The sequence below is a fragment of the Lissotriton helveticus genome, chromosome 5_1 (assembly GCF_964261635.1).
Source record: "Lissotriton helveticus chromosome 5_1, aLisHel1.1, whole genome shotgun sequence".
NCBI classification, from domain to species: Eukaryota; Metazoa; Chordata; class Amphibia; order Caudata; family Salamandridae; genus Lissotriton; species Lissotriton helveticus.
The window spans coordinates 1,283,660,895-1,283,683,569 of NC_136065.1; positions in this window are offsets into that span (position 1 = coordinate 1,283,660,895).

The following is a 22,675-nucleotide window of genomic DNA, read 5'->3' on the forward strand; positions in this document are numbered from 1 at the left end:
TCTTTGGACCTCCCATTCATTTAAATATGTAGGTATCCATATATTCCATTATTCAGAGGATCTAAGAGAAGGAAACATTGGCAGAGCTGTGTGGTCACTAAGATCATGTGTCCAATTCTGGAGGACTCTGCAGCTCCCTATGGTTCTGCTCAATGAAGTCCCTGTTGTGTGATCCGAAGTGGGACGATGGACAACCGAGAAATCTCTCTAAAGACACTACAGCGCCCCATGGCCGAAGAAAGGCAGGGAGTACCATACATTGAGTTCTACATGTTGGCTGCTCAACTGCAATGGTTGGCACTATGGTTAGTGGAGGTAAATGAAGCAGGAACACGCCTGTCGGCACCTTGTAGCTGTCCTAGCTTATTACTGGTCAAATTATTAGTCCTGACTACCATTACTCCGCATCACACAGTATTGCAGTGCACTACATCGCAAACCTGGAACAGATCTCTAGCTAAAGCAAAGAGATCTCTGAGATATACTCCAATGTTGCCCCTAGTGGGTCTACCACATGGGACTCCTATGTCGTTATTTACTGTGTATCAATTGGTGGTCTGGACGGCGGCAGGATTGGAGAACGCGTGAGGCTGTTACTTGGAGAAAACTCTAATCCCCTTTGAGGAACTGGTGGATAGCTGTGGGCTCCCTCAGGGACAGTTTTTGCATTAGGCGGGGTTGGTCCGATCATTCGGACACTTGTGGGGTAGGGGGAGGGAGGAACCTGAGAGGCCCCCAATCTTACACACGCTGATAACCTGGGCGCGGCTGGGCATCAGGTGAAGTGTTTATATGCCACTCTCCTTACGGCATCCTTGTACCCATTTTGTGGTTTACGGGAGAGATGGGAGAGGATAGCGGGTGGGAATTTACAGGTGCTGAATGGGGTAAGGCTTTGCAGTCCCTCAAGAAGATATCTCGTAACACGTGCCTAAAATACATACAATTCAATGTCAAACACATGACTTATATGACACCTCACTGCTTGAACATCACATATGGGGGGAAGCACAGTCATGTCCGCTATGTCTCCAACTTGATGCAGACTTTAGCCACATGACATGGAAATGTCAGCAGCTGCCCCCCTTCTGGGAAGCGGTTCTTGCCAAAATTAAAGAGGTGCTGGGCAGGGAGCTTGCTCTTACGGTACTAGTGTGTCTGCTGGGCCTTTTACCCCAGCCTCACACGAGGAAAGTTGGAAATAGGCTGATTGACTTGGTCCGGGTCTTGACAAAAGCAGGATAGCACTAGAGTGGAAGTCAACACAGGGACCTAAGGTTGAAAGCTGGGACCGAGATGTAATTAATTGGGCAGAGGCATAGGGCAGAGCATTGAGTTGGGAAGAGGCGAGAGGGATGCGGAAGCGCCCCATAGCTGATCTGTGGAGGGGGTGTGAGTGAGTCTGTGAGAGGCTGTATGGGAGTGGGAATGTATGCATGAGTGGATCTCTGAATTATGTCATCAGTGATGTCATCAGGGATGTCATTTGAGATGTCAAATGTTTGCGACAAGGTTGGTTTTGTTTTCCTTATAAGGCACTAAGGTGCCCTTATTCAGAGCTGCCTGGCTCTGTAGTCAGTGTCATCTTGTATTAGGGCTCTGTCCATTTGAGTATTTTTAATAAGTTTATGCTTTAAATTCTCTTGTTTTATGTTGCCTTAAATTTTCCTGTGCCAGTAGCCTTCTCGCACAGGGAAGCCTGCGCTAGAGGTCCGAGATTGCTGGACCTTAGTTTGCATATTTATTTGCCCTCACCTGTTTTGCTGAAATCGATCGCACAGCGACTGATACTTGCCACTTCCCCAGTGATGCCCCTTTTATGACGGGCTACATAAGACACTCTGCATCGCATCTGTGTCTAAGACAAGCCCGTCTGTGCCTGCCCATGCCTGGACCGCGCCCAGTACCCGACCCCTGGCCATTTGGATTAAAGTCAGGCACGGAGGTCGGCTTACTTGCAAGAAGTGTTGCGGGCTCTGATACCATCTGGTAAGTCTCCTCAGTGTACTAAAGTATGTCCTATCACCTTAACTGATTCTATCAAAAAAGTTTGTGATACTTACAAAGTTAAATGCTTGATATTTGATCCTTTAGAATGCATTCCGGGAACAGAGGGCCCGCAACACCAACCCAACGATAGCTCTCATGTTCACTCTAGTTTGAAATGTGTATTACTGAATACGGGATCTTTAGCTAAGCATCACCTCGAATTTCACAGCTTTGGTCTGACCCATCAAGCCAACCTTGTGTTTATCACAAATCCCTGGCCAGATCAAAACTCAGGCCCAGATATTATTGCTGCAACCCCCCATAATTCCTTAGTTTCAAATGCAATACCTCCATGTCAATAGACATATATGAATTCAATTGAGCAACAGCTAAAATGTATGTAGATTTCTTATTCAAGTGTGGAAAACTTCCACAGAGGTATCAAAAATCCACCTGCTGATACAAACATTAGAAGCTGGGTGCCACTAGTTTTTGGACCAAATAAAATGTTAAATATAAAAGGTCTGAATTTCTAAAACTGATAAATTAATACAAACAAATAGACACTGTAAATGCAACTGGGCATGCTAGCCTTATATGGCCAGAGGTACGTGAAGCTTTCTTTTTGAACTTCCTGTTCTTTCTCATGTCAGAGGAGGGATCACCTCTTGTTTAATGACTTTTAGAAGACTTTGGGATAATTGCCTACTGCGAACACAGGCACAGCCCAGACCCGGAACGCTTAGGGACAGAAAAGTAAAGTTTATAAGTGAAAGAGTAACGCCTCAAGCAAGCAGCTCTCATTAACTGTAGACATGTTCAAGATGGGCTAACCAATCACATTCGTCATAACTGTCAATGAGACATACAAAATGTTTGCGGAAGTTTTACTCTGATAGTAAGTACACAGGCAGTGAAGTGATTTCTGTACTTTTTTTAATGCATTTTGTGACAAAAAAATCATAATTTTAATAGTCAATAGGCAAACGATTCTGTCCCTCTTTCTATGGCAAAATCTGCGGTACTTGAATCATGGATGGTAAAGTGTGTTCTGGGCAGGACTCTTTTTCTGTCTTTACCATCCATTGACAGACGAACTCCGCTCACGTGTCTCCTTTATCGCTCACTTTCATCCTACCGTCCATCTGCTCCAAATGACAGAGGGCCATATGTAGGTGGCCAAATACCGATCGGTAACACCGAAAAAGGGTAATTTTCGGTGTTACCGACAAAAATTTAGCCATGTGAGATGTAGGTAATACCGAATAGAGTCGATAATAACAAATCGGTAAAAACCATAAGTTACCGACTAGGAATTACCAAAACAATGAATACCGAATCGGTATAAACGAATCGGTAAAAACCCCAAATATGCTATGTAGCAAACCCCGGTAATACCGATTTTGGCCAAAATCGGTAATAACGATTCGTTAAATACCACGTTTCAGGAGCATGTGGTAATCAGGAGGAGTCTATATAAACAGACCCAAAATGCATCAGTGTGAACACAATGGCAGGCCTCTATCTCATAGCAAGGCGGCTACGCCTGAGAGCAGCAGGAATGAGGATCTGGAGACGTGAGGAGCAGGTGTACAGAGTACGCATCACTCTGTTCCAGTTGACAGACGCAGAAATACACGAGAGATACAGATTGCACCCACAAACCATCCTGGAGCTAATACGGGACCTAAGACCCTATCTGGAGCATCAGACGCCAAGGGCCCACGCAATCCCCACCCATGTCCAGGTACTCTGCTGCCTGCACCTCCTTGCATCAGGAAGTTTCCAGGGTGTGATAGCAGCAGTGGGTGGAGTATCACAGAGCTGCCTATCCCGGTTCTTCAACACCTTCCTAGACGCCATGATGGACAGAATGGAACATTACATATCCTTCCCCAGTACGCAGGCGGAGCTGCAGAGAACCAAGCTGGAGTTCTATCAACTTGCCCACTTCCCCCACGTGATCGGCTGCATCGATGGGACCCACATTCCCATCTGCCCACCTGCAGCAAGTGAATACATTTACAGGAACCGCAAATCCACCCACTCAATCAATGTGCAGGTGATCTGCAATGCCAAACACATAATAACAGACATCGTGGCAAAATACCCCGGGAGTACCCACGATGCTTACATCTTCAGGAACAGTGGCATACATACACGTCTGCTTGCTGGTGAATTTGCCGACGGATACATACTTGGTAAGTAAATGTCACACACCCTGATGTACACCCTGGCACAAGCTGTTGGTCACACCAATCTATGCCACTTACTTCTCATCATAGGTGACAGCGCATATGCCCTCCGGCCTTTTATCCTCACACCATATCTGAACCCAACCACCCGAAGGGAGAGGAGATACAATGTGGCACATAGGAGCACACGCAACGTGGTGGAGCGCACTTTTGGTTTGCTCAAAAGCAGATTCCGTTGCCTCCACAAAACAGGAGGTGCGCGTCTGTACAGCCCCATCAAATGTTGCAAGATCATTGCTACGTGTGCAATGCTACACAATCTGGCCACTAAAAAAGGAACAGCAGTGGAACTAACTGAGTCAGAGGACGAGGACGAGGACAACCCTCAGCCAGAGCCCAGCGCGGCTGGTGCTGCTATTGAACATGATGGGAGACATAGACGGGCAGAGATTACATCACACTATTTCTGAGTGAGTAACGACACTGAGGCATTTCAAATTACATGTAGAGGTGTTTATTTGGCACACCTCCAGCATTGTGAGCATTGTCCAATTGGACATGGGTTACATCACCCATCACATGCATGTGGACAGCCAGTGTCCTTCACTTCTTGCGTCCCCGTGCTGCACGTGCATGTTCCCCATCGACACAGACTTGTGAGTCGGACCGTTCCTGTGCTGGGACATTACGTCCACTACGCCTCCTGCACTCGGTGGGTGAGGGTGTAATGCTACCACGGCTGGTAGCCTCCTCACTGTCCCCCCCCCCTCCCATATTTGAGGCCTTAGCATTCTGCATGAGCTCTAGCACTGAGGTCATGGACACCATCCCCCTGGCCACATCCCTGCTGCAATGCGCCATCTCCTCCTGCATGGCGATGGACCGGCGACACATCAGTGATGTCGTAGTGGCCAGCCGGTTCACCGACTTGGTATAGTCCTGGAGTCTCTGTCTCTCCCGGCGCATGCCAACACGGTCCTGCTCCAGCTGGCTGCAGAGGTTGTCCACCGAGGTTGCTACCCTCTCCATCCCTGCAGACATATTCTCCCCCATGGCACTGATACCCTTCTCCATCTTGTGCATATGTCTGTTAATGTTTGCCACCTCCCTGTGTAATGACTTCATCTCCCTCCATTGCAGGCGCTGGACCTTCAGCATGTTGCCTTCCAGTCCAGCAAACACACTGTCACCCTGCTCAACTGCCACTGGACTGTCTGGCCTTGCCCTGCGGCGTCGTGATGAGATGTTCGCACCCTCGGATGCAGAACCAGCCCGCTCCCTGTTGGATCTCTCTACGATAGGACTTTGTGCGCGCTGGCTGCCCTCCTCCTCCGACGCCTCCATCTGCTGGAGGGTGTTCACGGCATGCCTCCTGCCTGACTGTGGTGGTGGTGGTGGTGGTGGTGGTGTTGGTGAACGTCGCAGTGGTGACTGAGTGAGAGGGGATTGCGGACCTCCCTGGCGCTGTGGTGATGGCTGTGGTGGAGGATTGGCTGGCTGCGATGGCGCAGAGCTGGTGTTCCCTGCAGGCATGCTGTCTTCATCCTGTTCACTCCCCTCTGGCCTGGCTGACCTGCCTCTGCTGCCCTCAGCTGCACTGCGAGATGACTCGCCTGAAATGACACAAATGTAAATATTCTCAATCCTCTGTCTGCAATGCCATTGCATTAAAGTACATGCCAACAGTGCACAGTGGTTATCCTGACCTATCCAATTCTATTACCATGCTATTGTGTTAGCTGCCCTGACAGTCCTGATCATGATTTCACACTGACTACATCACCCAGAATGCATTGCAGGTAAGCAGTAAGACATGGTGTGGAGTGGGAGCACATTTACCACTATGGGGTTTGGGGTTGGGGAGGGGGTAGGGCAGCATGCTTCTTACCTTGTTTTCTAGCTGCTCTGGCGGAGCTGTCTGCGTCTCCTATGCCACTCACACTCTCCCGCTGGATGGTGGACTCTACCATCTGTTCCAGTGGTGTTGGCACTGGGGCTCGATTTTTTCCTCCTCCAGTTTTCCCAGCCAGCCTATGTCTCTCTGCCATCCTCTGTTTTGCTGTTTTTCTGAGGTCGTACCACCTCTTTCTGATGTCCTCTATGGTGCGCAGGGTCACACCTATGGCATTGATCTTGTCCCGAATGCCACTCCATATTTGCCTCTTCTGTGCGTCTGGCACTTGTTGGGACTGGGCTCCAAACAGCTTGTGGTACTCTTGGGTGACATCCTCGATCAGGATCTCAAACTCCTTGTCGCTGAACTTGAGTTTTCTTTTTCTTTCACCTGCCTCCTTCTCCTTGTCCTGGCTTGCCATTGCAATGCTTGTTCAGTGGTTGTTTTTTTTATTTTCTTGGCTGTGTTGCTGCTGGCTCCTCAGCTCTCCTGCCTGCCTGCCTGCCTCACAGTGTGCTCCAGGCCCTGTGCACCTGGCTGGGTGTGGCAAATTCCTGTTTGGGAAGTAAATGGGTGTATCAGGATTGGCTGATTCACCAAAACGCTATTTTTTGAATTACCGAATCGGTAATTCCGATTTTGGGTGTGGATTCGGTAACACCGATTCGGTAATAGCCTTTCGGTATGTATTTTTATTACCGATCAGTTCACAATCGGTATTTAATACCGATTTGCAACGAATCGGTAATGTTTAACGAACTTTTACCTACATCACGTTTACCTCATTCTTAATACCGATTCGGTATGAATCGGTATTAAGGATTCAGTATTGGCAATTTACCTACATATGGCCCAGAATCTCTAAACACTAGACCGAGAGTTGAAAAAACGGCACCTACTGATAGAGCCCTCTTAGGTAATGAGAAGCCCATCTCGGAGTATTAAAAGTGGTACGGGGTCAGACTTGTCAATGGCGTATTGCGGCAGTAGGGCTTAGCAGAGGTTTAATTATGCCTAATATGGCCGCAGCCGTGACCGCAACAAAGAAAATCATTTGGCCAGGGAGACTTGTCAATGAGATAATCAAGACTGCTTGCATTTCTCTTTGTTTTCTGTTGAAGTCTCGCTCCAAAAGACATGTATAACAACACACGCATAAGGCGCCGCAAAAGTATTATTATTATTTTTTAAAACAATTTCTATTAAGACATATTGTAGAGCATTTCAATGACAGCGTGACATTTGTCGTTGGTGAAATCATACTAATCGAGTCCACATTTCCTACTACAGACACATAAAATAGCATATCCATTACCTTCCCTCCCAATCCAACCCGCCCATTCACAGCCATACGTTGTGAGTCATCTATTACAAGATCGTCACCTACTTTCATCTGAGTCAGAGTCAGACTGCGGGGGTTCACAGATGTCACCTCTGTACGTGTTCCACTTTCCCCATATCTTCTCCCATTTTCTGGGGCAGTCTCTATAGATATACACTGACCTTTCTGCCACCATGGCCAAATCCATATACCTACACCACTGAGCAAGAGTGGGACTAGCTCTGGCGCCCCAGCGTTGTGCTATATTCCTCTTTGCCACAGTCATCCCCAAAGTCACCCAGTCCTGGGTCGTCTTGTTTAAGTCCATTGGGTCCCATATGTTAAGGAGGCAACATCGTGGGCTTGGCAGTATAGTGATTACGTGATTTGAGAGAGTGTCCCCATGACCACCATCCAATATCTCACGATCACGGGGCAGCTCCAGATAGTGCGATAGAAGGATCCCGTTTCCCCACATTCCCTAAGACAGAGCGGCGAATCCGTCCGTCCTATTTTGTGTAGAAGTGCCCTAGTATAGTATGTACGGTGCAGTATTTTTAGCTGCACTAGCCAGAGCCTTGATGGAATAGCAGCCTCCCTAAGGGAAGCCAGCGCCTCTCTCCATTCTGCCTCGTTGATCTCTCCTACCTCGAACTCCCATCTAGTCTTCAGGGTCCCTGTGGGGTCTGCTCTGTTATTTACTATTTTCTTGTATGTCATTGATATCGCTTTTTTCTGTAGGTGATCTGTGAGGAGTCTATCCTCCAGCGGGGATGCGTCCTCCGGGTTCGTCTCTGGGGGTATCAGGGACTGCAATGAGTGTGTAATCTGCATGTATCTAAACCTCTCTGTCTCCGCCAGGCCGTAAGTGTCTTGTAAGTGAGCGAAGGTGACTACCCCGCCCCTCTGCCATAGGTCGCTAACTTTTGAAATTCCTATTGAGTCCCAGTTACGGAACCCCTTCGTATTATCCAGCATCCCCAGTTTCTTAGTATCCCATGGTGGCATAGCCTTCGTGACCACTGATTCCCAGCCGAGTGCTCGCTGAGCATCAAACCATACACGTACTGTGTGTAATGTCGGACCTGTGATTGTGTGTTTCTTCTTTTTATTGTACAGAGCATTCATTATCCCCACCGGTTCTAAGAGATGACTGTCAAGTCTATACGCCGGGTCGTCCTGTGGAACGTGTAGCCAGTGATTAATCGCGACCATCTGGGAAGCCCAGTAATATGCCTTGACATCCGGCAGGGCGATCCCACCGTCGTACCAACCCTTAATACGTTTTTGGAGCGCTATTCGAGGCGTTTTACCGTCCCAAAGTAGCGTTGTGACCTCTGCATTAATTGCTCTGAAATAGGTCGGAGGGATAGGGAACGTCGTATTCTGTAACGCGTACAAGAATCTTGGGAGGGCCTCCATTTTAAAAAGTGCCGCACGTCCCAACAGCGTCAACGGCAACGTGCACCAGTGTTTAACGTCCTTTTTAAATTGCAGCAGGGGTTGAGTTAAGTTTATTTCCGTGAATTGCGCATGGTCATGCGTCATAAATATCCCCAGATACTTAAAGCCGGCCATTACTATTTGCAGCTCGCAGCCATTCGGTAACTGTGGCGGGGGCCCCCGCAGGACGTACAACAGTGACTTGTCCCAGTTGATAGTGTAACCGGACTGGCGGCCATACGCAGCGCATATCTCTAATAAGCGGGCAATAGAGTTCTGTGAGGACGTCAAGTATAGGAGAATGTCGTCAGCATACAGCGAGATATGATCCTCCCAATCTATCGCCCATTTTGTTCCCTGTACTATGAGGTCCTACCTTATCCATGCTGCCAGTGGCTCCAATACTATCGCGAAAAGGAGGGGGGACAATGGGCAGCCCTGCCGCGTCCCTCTTCCCAGTGGAAATTCTTTTGACCTATAGCCATTCACGACCACCTGTGCCACTGGGCTCGTGTACAGCAGGCGGACCCATTACAGAACTTCGGTCCGAAGCCCATATGCTGTAGCACCGCGAAAAGAAAGGGCCTCTCCACCAAGTCAAACGCCATTCTTGCATCTAGAGAAAGGACCGCTGCATCCTCTGTTATAGTCTCCCTGCGTCCTATCACTCCGAATAGTCACAAAATGATTTTTAACTTCAGAATAAATTATCCTATTTCAAAATGGCGCCTCCTTTGCTTTTGTGTCCTCTTTCTGTGTTGATACAATCTTCGGCAAAATTATCCGCAAGGAGATTCCGGCCAAGATCATACACGAGGTTAGTCAGGTGAGACAAACATCTGCGGGATGCAAATGCTAGTGGCTATGGAAGCCGTGTTTACTGCGTGGTAAATTTCACAGCACTGCAGATTTGTGCATTGTTACGGTGGGGAGCGCTCTTTGTGGAGTCGGAGTGTCTCGTCCCCATTAAATTGTTGTTTCCATCCATGGCAGTGATCCAACAAGCAAAAGCACGTTATGCTGAAAAGCCGCGACCCCAAAAGCGAAAGCACATTGTGCTGCCGCGACCCGTACGCATGCACATCTTGTCAGAAGGTACCTTTCACCTCTGGTCTTGCACAGGAACAGAAGATGCTGATTCCCAACTCCCTATACAAGGTCCACCAGAGCCCGCTTGGAAAACTTGACTCTAGGTAACCCCGCAGGGGGAAAGGGGAGTGGATAAAATAATAAAGGTACACAGAAGAGACTGCACTGGAACTGTTCCTCAGCTTCTCTTGTTAAATCTGCCTGCAGACCCAACTTCAAGAGAACCTGCAGTGTGTTTAAGATAAACAGGTTAACATATCACCTAGCTACTCTACTCTTTCTCTATAACTCCTTCTTTATCCCTCTCTTTACCTATCCTTCCAGTAACCTTGCTCCTCTTCTTCTTGGTGTATTATGTGTTGGACTTCTTCAGTAGGTTTGTCCTAAGAAATAAAACTAGCTTTATTACTGTGCCTCTGTACTCCACTACAATTACTTTACTTGTTTTGTACCTATTTGTCTATTATAGACTCTTATTTTCGTCCTCAGGATTCAAGTCAGTAGTATCTTCTATTCTTAACACTATTTCCTAACTATTCTACCTAAAGAGCTCTTGACTAAGGCTATCTCAGAAAACTAAATAAATGCTAATACTATATTTCTTTTCTTTCTTCCTTAGTATGCTGGATTCACAAGATACAGTCTCTGGAAAAGCCTTTCAATGGTAAGTACTTTTGGTTCTTTTATGCCGTCTTCAATATATATATTTACAACACTGTTCTAGTTCACTTATCTCTTCTCTTCTCTTCTTCTGTCGGACAGGATGTGCACCGGAAGCTGAGAACCTCGAAACCCTTCTGGATTACGAAGGTAAGAACTCCTCAAGGCCGCTGCTCAGCTGCTTGCCAGATTGAAGTCTGGAAACCTCACACGCGTCTTTTCTCACGCGTAGTGAAGTAAACTGCTGCCGGAAAGATTAAACTTCACCCGCGTCTTTTATTCTGTACGCGGTGAAGTTTTCTCACGAAGCTTTTCTCTTCAGGATACTCGGACAGGATTTTCAGAAGCGCGAAACGCATCCGCCTCTGGATTCTACTTCGGTGAAGTGCGCAGTTAATTGCACCCGCGCGCTTCACCTAGATTTTCACACCTGTTGCCGGGTTGAAAAACTGGAGCGCGTCCGCTTCAGTCTCCCTGGCCGCCACCATGGAATTCCATGCTGCTACTAACGCAGTCCATTTTCTGCACTGGGAACTTCTTCCTTTGCATTTCAATGCCGCTCCATTCACCACTGTCGAGATGACATTTTTAGACCGGGGAAGATTCCTGACAGTACCCCCCAACAAAGATGGTCCTTTCAATCTGGGTTTAGTTGGGAAGCGTTGATGAAAGGACCTAACCAGTCTAGGGGCATGAACATCCAGATGGCATTCCCAAGACCACTCCTCTGGACCATAGCCCTTCCAATCCACCAAATAGTACAATTGTCCATTAATTCTTTTAGAGTCAAGAATTTCTTTTACCTCATATTCTACTCCTGAATCTATTTGAATTGGCATAGGGAGTGTATTTTTACGCAACCCAGGGACCACTTTCTTCAACAAAGAAATGTGGAACACTGGATATACTCTCCATTTGCTGGGTAGTTTCAAACAAAATGTTACAGGGTAATTTGTTTCTCTATTTGATAGGGGCCAATGAACCTAGGTAAAAACTTCCTATTGCCTTTTAGTCTCAAGTTTTTTGTATTGAGCCAGACCTCGTCTCCCTCTTGTAGTTCAGGGCCCTGTCTTCTCTTATTATCTGCATACTTCTTGTACTGCTGCTTAGCTTGTTCTAAATTTTGCATGGCAGATCCATGAACCTGTGCTAGATGGTTTATGAAATCCTTTACTGCTGGGACAGAGGTCTCCACCCTAGTCACAGCCATATTTGGATGTTGCCCAGAATTTAGATAGAAGGGATAGTAACCTGTGGATACGTTTTTAGCATTGTTATGTGCAAATTCTGCTGCCCACAGATAGTCCGACCATTCCCCATCCTGTTTCAGGAGGAACAATCGCAAATATTGCTCCAATTCCTGGTTCACTCTTTCGGTTTGACCATCAGTTTCAGGATGGTAACTGGTGGAATATCTCGTTTCTACTCCTAAGCTCTCTAAAAAGGCCTTCCAAAATCGGGACAAAAGCTGGGAACCTCTATCAGAGATAATTATCTTTGGAACCCCATGTAACCGAACTATTTGTGCATTGAAACAATTAACCAGTTGCTTAGCTGTTGGAAGTCCCTTTAGGGCCAGAAAGTGGGCCATTTTAGTGAATGCATCCACTACCTCCAGAACTGTGTTATATCCCCGACTCAAAGGCAAATCGACAATTAAATCTAGCGTAACTGTGTGCCATGGACCTGGAGGAGTGGGCAAGGGCTGCAACAACCCTTTTGGGGCCAAGCGTTCCGATTTTCCCTGTGCGCAAACTTCACAAGATTTGACATAGTTTTCAATATCAGTAGTCATTCTGGGCCACCAGTATTGTCTCTTAACCAACTCTTCCGTCTTTGCCTTGCCTTTATGTCCTGACAGAAATCTGTCATGACATTCATACATCACTTGCTGCTGCAACTCAAGGGTTGGTACATACAAGGCCCCATGGTGATAAGGCAAACCACCTCGAATTTCTCTTTCTGATTCTTCCTTTATCCAAGCTTTCATTTCCTCCGGGCTCATTACTTGAATAATGAGTTCCTCCAGGGCAACAGGTATGGTTGAACAGATTATTTTGGAGGCTGGGATTATCACCTGATCCTTCTCTATAGATGTTTGACTGTCGATGCCCAACCGAGACAAGGCGTCAGCTTTCCCATTCTGAGTTCCCGGCCTATAAGTGATAACAAAGTCATATTCAGCGAAGTACAGCGACCATCTCAACTGTCTTGGGGTTAAGGTTTTGGCTGATTTCAGAAACTTCAAATTCCTGTGGTCAGTGAAGACGGTCACCTGATGCCTAGCTCCCATGAGATAATGACGCCATTCCTTGAAAGCATCTTTTATTGCTAACAATTCCTTGTCTGTTATTGTGTAATTCATCTCGGCGGGGGTCAATTTCCTAGATCGGTAGGCCACTGGATGTAGCTGCCCCGTCTCTTTATGTCTTTGGGATAATACTCCTCCGATGGCCTGGTCCGACGCATCTGCTTCAATATAGAATGGTTCCGTGGTGTTGGCATGTAACAAAACTGGAGCTGTGGTAAAACCTTTCTTTAGCAACTTAAAAGCTTCTTCAGCCTCATCAGTCCATTCAAAACGGACTCCTTTTCTGAGCAGTCTAGTGAGGGGGAGGATTTTCTGTGAAAATTCACTAATGAACCTTCTGTAGAAATTTGCAAATCCAATAAAACTCTGGACCTCCTTCACGCTAGTGGGTGACTTCCAATTCACTACTGCCTGGATCTTGCGCTCATCCATATTCATCCCAGCTGGGGATAGAATGAATCCTAGGAATTCCACCTCTGTGACATTGAAGGCACACTTCTCAAGCTTCACAAAAAGGCGGTTCTCCCTGAGCCTTTGCAAAATTCCTCTAACCTGTTCAGGATGTTTATTCAGATCATTGGAATAGATCAGTATATCGTCAATATATACTATCGCCCATTGATCGATGTATTCATGAAGGATGTCATTTATAAAATGCTGGAAAGCAGCCGGGGCGTTGCATAAACCATATGGCATAACTTGATACTCAAACAGACCAAATTTAGTTCTGAATGCTGTTTTCCACTCATCTCCTTCTCTCATTCTCACTAAATGATAAGCCCCTCTTAGATCCAACTTGGTGTAAACTTGTGCTCCTTTGACTTGATCCAAGAGAACTGAAATGAGTGGAAGTGGATATCGATTTTTTTTTGTTATCTTGTTAAGGGCGCGGTAGTCTATACACGTCCGCAAATCTCCCTCCTTCTTCGGTATAAAAAACAGAGGCGAAGATACAGGGGATTGTGATGGTCGTATGAATCCGTTTGCCAAATACTTGTCTAAATATTCCCTCAAATGCTGATGTTCCTTTTCTGTGAGTGCATAAACTCTGCTGCATGGTAAATTGGCCCCCATTTCCAAGTCTATTTTACAATCGTACGGACGATGCGGAGGCAACATCTCAGCTTCTTTCTCATCAAAGACATCAGCATAGTCCTGGTATTCCAGAGGGATTTCTCTTGAATTTATTATACATACTGACGCTTCCGCTGAACATAAGGAGTGTGCAGGATTGGCCACATAACTTTTATCCGTTTCTTCACAGCAATTTTCGGTGCAATATGTTGAATTCATCGTGAGGATTCGAGTGCTCCAATTGATAGTAGGGTTATGCTCCGTCAACCACGGCAATCCCTGAATTAACTGGAACTGTGGCGCGTCAATTAAATTGAATTGAATTATCTCCTGATGCCCATCATTCAATACCATTAACATGGGTTCGGTGTGACTCACAATCGGTCCTGATGACAAGTTCGTTCCATCAACCGCTCTCACTGGCTCACTCGTTGTCTTTGGTATGGCTTGCAAACCCACCTTCGCAGCAAATCGTAAGTCACAAAAATGTCCTGTGGCTCCTGAGTCCACCATTACCGAAACTTCAGTCAACATCTTCTGTCGGAACTTAATCATTACTGACAAGATTAAATGAGGGGAGGACGATTGCAACGTATTAGCTAATTGGTGTTCTTGGGGAGTTGATTCTTGATTCGCAACCACTTGTCCAACTCCTCCTACAAGTGGTGCTGCGAGTTTTCCTTCGGCTTATACATTGTCTTCGGTTTCTTGGGGCAATTTCTCACAAAATGGCCCCCTGACCCACAATACATACATAGATTTCCTGTTCTTCTTTTTTCTTTTTCCTCCTTAGTTAATGGGCCTCTAATCATTCCAATCTGCATGGGTTCAGGATTGGTCGTTCCATCGAGGGGCCGATTAGTTTCTGTCCTTGCCCTATCAAATCTTGGCATTGGAGTTTTAAAATCCTTTCTCCTCTCACCTTTCCGCTCTCCTTGGCGAAAATCGATCTCCAACACCAAATCAATTAATTCCGAAACTTCCGTGGGTCTGTTAGGTATCTGGGCTAGAATATCTTTGAGTTCGTCACGTAACCCACGATAAAAAACTGCCACTCTTTTACTCTCTGGCCAGTTGGTCTCTACTACCAATTTATTAAACTGGGCCAAATACACCACTACATCTCGATTCCCTTGTCGTAACTCTAACAGTTCATTATCCACTGCTTGTGATATTCTTCGTCAATCAAAGATCCGAAGGAATTCTTTTTTGAATTTGTCATCATTTTGCAAGATGGGGTCATCTCTGGTGACTAATGGCATTGACCATGATGCAGCATCTCCGCTCAAATACGATAAGGCAAACGCCACTCTAGATTGCGCATCAGGGAAAAGGGAAGGGCGGCACATGAAATGAAGGGAACATTGGGTAAGAAAAATCTGGGCCTTTTGTGGGTCTCCACTAAATCTTTCTGGAGGGGCTAAGGGAATCACAGGAAACAATGAATGAATCACTTGAGTTGTTAACTTATTCGAACTCTCAGTAAGTTGACTCGCCCCCTCTCTGCTTGCCCCCACTGCTGGACCTATTCTCTGGGCTAATTCTGCAGTTTCTTTTTTGGCATTGACCATCTCCTGTCTAAGGTTCCTGTTATCTTCACGAACTGCCACTAACTCCTTTTGTAGCGCTTCCAAAACTACTCCTAAATTTTGCAAATTTAACCCTTCCGCCATCCTCTGCTCGGGTGCAAGAATATACTTGGGCACTTCACTCTGTCAGAAGGTACCTCTCACCTCTGGTCTTGCACAGGAACAGAAGATGCTGATTCCCAACTCCCTCTACAAGGTCCACCAGAGCCCGCTTGGAAAACTTGACTCTAGGTAACCCCGCAGGGGGAAAGGGGAGTGGATAAAATAATAAAGGTACACAGAAGAGACTGCACTGGAACTGTTCCTTAGCTTCTCTTGTTAAATCTGCCTGCAGACCCAACTTCAAGAGAACCTGCAGTGTGTTTAAGATAAACAGGTTAACATATCACCTAGCTACTCTATTCTTTCTCTATAACTCCTTCTTTATCCCTCTCTTTACCTATCCTTCCAGTAACCTTGCTCCTCTTCTTCTTGGTGTATTATGTGTTGGACTTCTTCAGTAGGTTTGTCCTAAGAAATAAAACTAGCTTTATTACTGTGCCTCTATACTCCACTACAATTACTTTACTTGTTTTGTATCTTACCTATTTGTCTATTATAGACTCTTATTTTCTTCCTCAGGATTCAAGTCAGTAGTATCTTCTATTCTTAACACTATTTCCTAACTACTCTACCTAAAGAGCTCTTGACTAATGCTATCTCAGAAAACTAAATAAATGCTAATACTATGTTTCTTTTCTTTCTTCCTTAGTATGCTGGATTCACAAGATACAGTCTCTGGAAAAGCCTTTCAATGGTAAGTACTTTTGGTTCTTTTATGCCGTCTTCAATATATATATTTACAACACTGTTCTAGTTCACTTATCTCTTCTCTTCTCTTCTTCTGTCGGACAGGATGTGCACCGGAAGCTGAGAACCTCGAAACCCTTCTGGATTACGAAGGTAAGAACTCCTCAAGGCCGCTGCTCAGCTGCTTGCCAGATTGAAGCCTGGAAACCTCACACACGTCTTTTCTCACACGTAGTGAAGTAAACTGCTGCCGGAAAGATTAAACTTCACCCGCGTCTTTTATTCTGTACGCGGTGAAGTTTTCTCACGAAGCTTTTCTCTTCAGGATACTCGGACTGGATTTTCAGAAGCGCGAAACGCATCCGCCTCTGGATTCTACTTTGGTGAAGTGCGCAGACAATTGCACCCGCGCGCTTCACCTAGATTTTCACACCTGTTGCCGGGTTGAAAAACTGGAGCGCGTCCGCTTCAGTCTCCCTGGCCGCCACCTTGGAATTCCATGCTGCTACTAACGCAGTCCATTTTCTGCACTGGGAACTTTTTCCTTTGCATTTCAATGCCGCTCCATTCACCACTGTCGAGATGACATTTTTAGACCGGGGAAGATTCCTGACACATCTCCTGTCCTCTGTATGCGTGCACATGTCCTGTCCCCTTTCGGCAAATAAATCCATGACAATACATCTCGCCAAGGCCAGTAGCTCATGCTCTGCGTCGCTAGGCGAGACCTAAAAATGTATCTCAACCATGATATGATGAGACTCTTAAGACCTCTGGACAAGAGTGACGTAGGCAAGAACAGAAGTGGCACAAAACAATGAGCTTGAAGAGAAGGCTAACTACAGATCAAGATTAGCTGAACATAAAAAACTTATCATAGCTGCAAAATCACCTTATTATTCGCAGAAAATTAAATCAGCTTGCGATGCCAACTTTGGGTTCAGGTCTTTTATAATAGGGTTAGGTATGTACAGAGTATAACTACAACACAGAGATATTTAGTATCATTAATAGACATCAATAGGTCAGCATTAATCTGACAGTAGAGAACCTTTTGCTTACTGGCTTCAGAATGGTGGGTTGCTGTAAATCTCAGACAACACAGGTGGAAGCTATTGCAGTACTTGACATAAAACAGGTCGCTAGCAAACCTGGAATCAAAATATAACAGGAAACAAAGGGAAAGCAAAACAACAAAACCAAAGAATGATCCGTAATAAGTCAAAATGCAGGCAATAAGTCAGGGAACTGATGGAACTGATTGATGGAGAAAGTTAAAAATGTGATGTTTGAAGCAACAGTGAACGAACTGAGAACACAAGCAGAAATACCAATACGTCGCGAAAATTTGCCAGGCATATATCTAGCAAAAATTCATCCCATAAATAGTAGCATCACTGCCTTTAGCACCCCAGAAGACACAATCCTTGACCTTTTCCAGACTAGTAGTTTCAACACCCGAGCTCCACAGGCCGGTTCTCCATAGTTTTGCTAGGACACATCCCACAACTCTCTTTTGCCTCCTCCTTGGAGCAGACCCATATCTTCGAGCCACTAGCTTATTCCGGACAGGGCTAACGTTGTAATGGCAGTATGATGTATTTTTTTAATGAGTCTTGAAGAGGTCATATTAGGATCCCGGCAGCCATTGTTAAAGGATATTGTAGGAAAGTAGGATCTGCTTCATATGGCTACCCCCACTTTTTGCTTGATGTCTCACTGTTTTTGACTAGTCTGACTGGGATGCTGCTAATCAGGACCCCAATCTATCTGCTTTCTCCCTTAAATTGAAATACCTGTACTTTGGTACACTCCAGATTGGATACTGGGGTACCCATATCAGTCCCTAGTATATGGTACACCATGTACCCAGGGCATGGGTACCCCAGATGCCTCCCATGGGCTGAAGCATGTATTATGCCACCCATGAGAGGCCATGCAAAATGGAACTCTAGGTCTGCTACTGCAGCCTGTGTAATATGGTGCGTGCACCACTTACTTTAGATAAAGGTTCACTATATCTAATGGTCACTGCACTTAAAACTCATAAGTCACCCCTATAGCAGGCCTTATCAATCCTGAAGGCAGGGTGCTGGGTTGTATGTGATAGTGTGCCCCTGAGTGAGCAAAGACCCTCTGCAGGCTTCGGAGACCATTCTCCTGGTTTGTCTGTGACTCAGCCGGACATATAGGTAGAGGTGCATTATGACCTTGCAGTACATGCTATTTTGAAAACAGCTGCATAGAAACATATTGTGTTTGGTATCAAACACCTTGGAATCATACCCCCCACACCAGTAACTGGTGTGGGAGGTATGATTCCATCCTTCTGAAGCGAGCTTCGTGGGGTCACCGGTCTACCTGGTGCCAGCCTTCTTGATCCGGCAGCACAAAATGGATGCTGCCAGCCAGAGACACATTTCTGCCCTCCTCCTGCTGAGCCAAGCTCGAGCAGAAGAAGGCAGAACAATAGGCTTCCTATCACGGGGAGGTGTAACCACCTCCCAGGCAGGGTTCAGTGTATTGGGGCTGGGTGGGTGCACTCTAAGAGTGCCTCAAAGTCTGCACTGGGGGCACATTTGGTGTCCCTGTGCATAGTCCAGCTCAAACCAGTTCTGGGAGACATTGGCTCCTGCTTTAGCGTGAAACTGGACAAAGGACATGGGTGTAGCCACCCCTCTGTCCTGCCCCTCCCCTAGAAGGTTCCTCTAAATCTGTCCAAGCCTCTCTCGTGGGTATAAAATGGGTTACCTGGCTACAGGACATTAGATTTTACTTGGACAAGATTGTACAAGAAGAAAACACTGACCTTCAACAGTCTGGACACCTTGAACTTCGCTGGCCCTCGACTGGGCTTGTCTTCGTCCCCCTTTCCGTACAAAGCAGAGTTGGTGCTGTGACTCCATACAGACTCCGTGCAGGACCTGTCGAGCACTTAAGACAACAGACGATTCTCCCTTGGAATGAAGGAGTCACTCCCTGCTTCGCAGGCACCTAAAGTGCAACTGACTAGTAGCTGCTCCTGAACTCCTGCTACTCTGAAAATTTCAGCAACACAAGAGGTGGGTTCCTGAAGGTCCCTGAGGTCGATCTGCCCTCTCACCGAGTTTGAGGCCAGTATGCCGCGTAGGAGCTGAGTAACCTTAAACCTCTGTTCAGCGCGCCCATTTGCAAGTGCATATGCTTGTTAGCGATCCTGAGCTTGTGCATCGGATTCCGTGTAGTCATGACCCTGAGCTGTAATAGCACCAGAGAACTCTGGCCTCCTCGCACCAAGTGCTCCGTGGGCTGGTGCTTTGCAGTCTTGCTCGAGGTCCCCTCACGACTCCTGGTCCTTCGGCCTGTGGGCCCCCCTGAGGGTCATCCTGATTGTTCTTGGACTTTCCTGGTTTCGCCAAATGTGCCCTGACTCCCCATTGCTTGGTGAGTCCCCTGGACCTTGCTGGTCCACACTGTAACCTGTTTGTCCTTCCTGCGTGGGTTGCTATTGCTAAGGCTTGTTGGCGCTCTCGCTGGACACCGACCCTTCAGCACTCGGCATCCTTCGTGGGACAGCTCACCTCCGGCTCCTGGTTGTCCTTGATGACTCCATGACCTCGTGGCTGCAGAGTCAAGCATCCTGTCTTCACACCTGAAGCACCCGACATCAGTGGGCATTCGTCTACTGAGCCCCTGGTCACTCTGAAGTGACCCAGACTCAGTCCCCTCTGTTTTCAGGTTCCTTCCATCCAGAATCCAGGCTTGGATTCCACCGGACCCTTTTCACCTTCACGGCAGCAGTGATTCTTCACTTCCTTCCATAGAGAACGATTGAAGTTTCCAAAGCCACTTCAGACCTATGCACCCAGCTTACCTGGGATAGGCAACTCTGATACTACGGTATCTACGGGTGGGGTGGCTCTTTAAACTCTTATGTTCCGAAGGGTTTGCTCGAAGTCCTCCTAGAAGGGTCCTTAAACTGTGACTTTCCCATAGAGTAGTACGGAGCACGCGGTCGTGTTTCCTCACTACACCTGTCCTCCGTGGGTTTCCTGTTTCATCACCTTTGGTGGTTCCTTGGGCTCCCATCGATTCTACATGCATTAGGCACTGTGTCGAGTCAAGTTGTGACTGTTATACCACAATTTTAGTATATGGTTCGGTCTCCCCCTGGAGCCCGCTGTGTATTGTGCTAATTACAACTGTTCTATTGATCCAGTATTGTGTGCTTTGTGTTCTATCCTTGTGTAGAGGGTAGTAGAGAGTGTTATATTAATAAATACATATTTTTATATAACTACTTTGCGGTTCTCCTTCATCTACTCATTCAGGAGGTGATATTCTGGTAAAATAAGTTGCTTTACATTCCTTCAAGATTAAGCCTGAAGGCTGCTCTCCATAGCTACCACTAGGATAGATTTCAATAAGTTTATTTTTGACCTCATACATCATAAGGGTTGTGTGGATTAGTACAGGGTGCCCACTTTAATTAGTGGACAGCAAATACCAAGCCACCTTCTCACAGATATCCAGAATAGTTAGAAGTCTTTCTTCCTTTCTTTTAAGCTCAACTGAGGAGCACAGCCTTGATAGGAAGTGCTGATTCGAATGTATTGTACAATAAAAGCGTATTTGTTTTGCAAGCGACAGCATCCTAGGTGCAGCTATTTTGGTCCACAGATTAAATATATGAGGTTATTGCCAAACTAAGGCATATGAATAAACATCTAACCATCAACAGGTGCCTTACGGTTAATATAGTCCCTGAAATTCATTGTCCTGTCAAAGTGTAACCTTCGTTTAAGCAATCTCCTAAAACATTCACAGAGGAGGATAGTGCCCTATAATGCGTGCACATGCATATAGACTGCTGAACATGTAATGTACACAGAAGTCGAAGTGGGCGGGATCTGAGGGGAATGACATGCCCATGCTTTTTTAATTTGACAAAGCAGTTCCCCTACTTTATGTAAAAAGGCAACAATTACGGGAATATTTAATTCCGACATGAGAGATGCCTCTGCTTAAGTGGAAGGAGAGAGAGTATGTTGTGCTGTGAATCAGAGGGAAGGAGAGACAGCTAAACAAGACTTCTTGACAGTGTTTCCTGCTGCCTGAAAGAAATGAGATTTGGTTGATCTGCAAATGGAAAGGATACTTGGAAGCCTGTATTGGCTTTAATTAATGGAGTCGATTGAAGAGTATTCTTTTTGGTGGGTATTGTAATGTGACCTGATGAGCTGTGGAGTGTGTGCTTTTAATAGGCTGTTATAAAAAAAATTGCACTGAGTACAGTCTGCACATTACTCCAAACTTAATTTTGCACTTTTTAAAAAATCTTACACCTATATCTTTCATTTCTTTCTCATTTCCTCTTTAAGAGCACCTTCTTGTAATTGTGACTGTCCCAGATGCTCTGTCCCGTACTTTGAGACTGTCAGTAATGTGGCTTATAGATCCGAATGATTCATCCCACTATTCCTGACATAGGAGGTCTAATTATTGGATTCATCCTCAGATGTTAGTCAGATCTCAGCTGGCCCCCAGAAGAAACGTGCGCCCCTAATTTTTTTGTTTAATTTATAAAACAATTTAACAGAATTTTACCACTCACACCAAGTGGGCGGCTCTGGTTTGCACATTTCTTACAAATGTTCTCTCCCTACCAGGAGAAATAAAAAGAAAATCAATTTGGATTGGGTTGATGTTGTTCTTTCTACCTCGAAGAACACACAAGAAGATGACGGACGGAGCGCTGAAACTTTTCAGACACTCAACCCTAGTTACAGATCTGGGTTGAATCCATCATCATTCTTTAGCTCACTTTGCCATCCCAGTTCAGACACAGCTATATGCAAATCAGTCTTGACCCTGTGCCTCATGAGAACAGTCCAGCCCAAACTGCCAAGCCATATCTTCCCTGGACCGGAAACAAGCAACCTCATCAGCCAGGCTAGCGTGAATCCAGTGGCAAAGTGAGCAAGGGACTCACGTCTGGGCATGCACTGTGCAGACACAACCGCCCAGCTCTCCGCCCACCTGCCAAAACGCATTTGCAATGCAATAGGTCTCGCATTTGCGAGAGTTTAAGCTATTGGCATTGTAAATGACACGGCCTTTTATTTATGTTTTAAAAGCCAACACGTAAATAAAAGGCATTGTCATTTACAATGCCAATAACTGAAACTCTGGCAAATGCGAGACCTATTGCATTGCAAATGCTTGTTTGATACACTTTGACCGCTAAACGTGTACGATATTAGGAATTTTAGTTAAAATGGAGGGACGGATAGGGCTTGAGTAGGTCCAACGTACATGCCCTACATACAATTTCACAAAAAG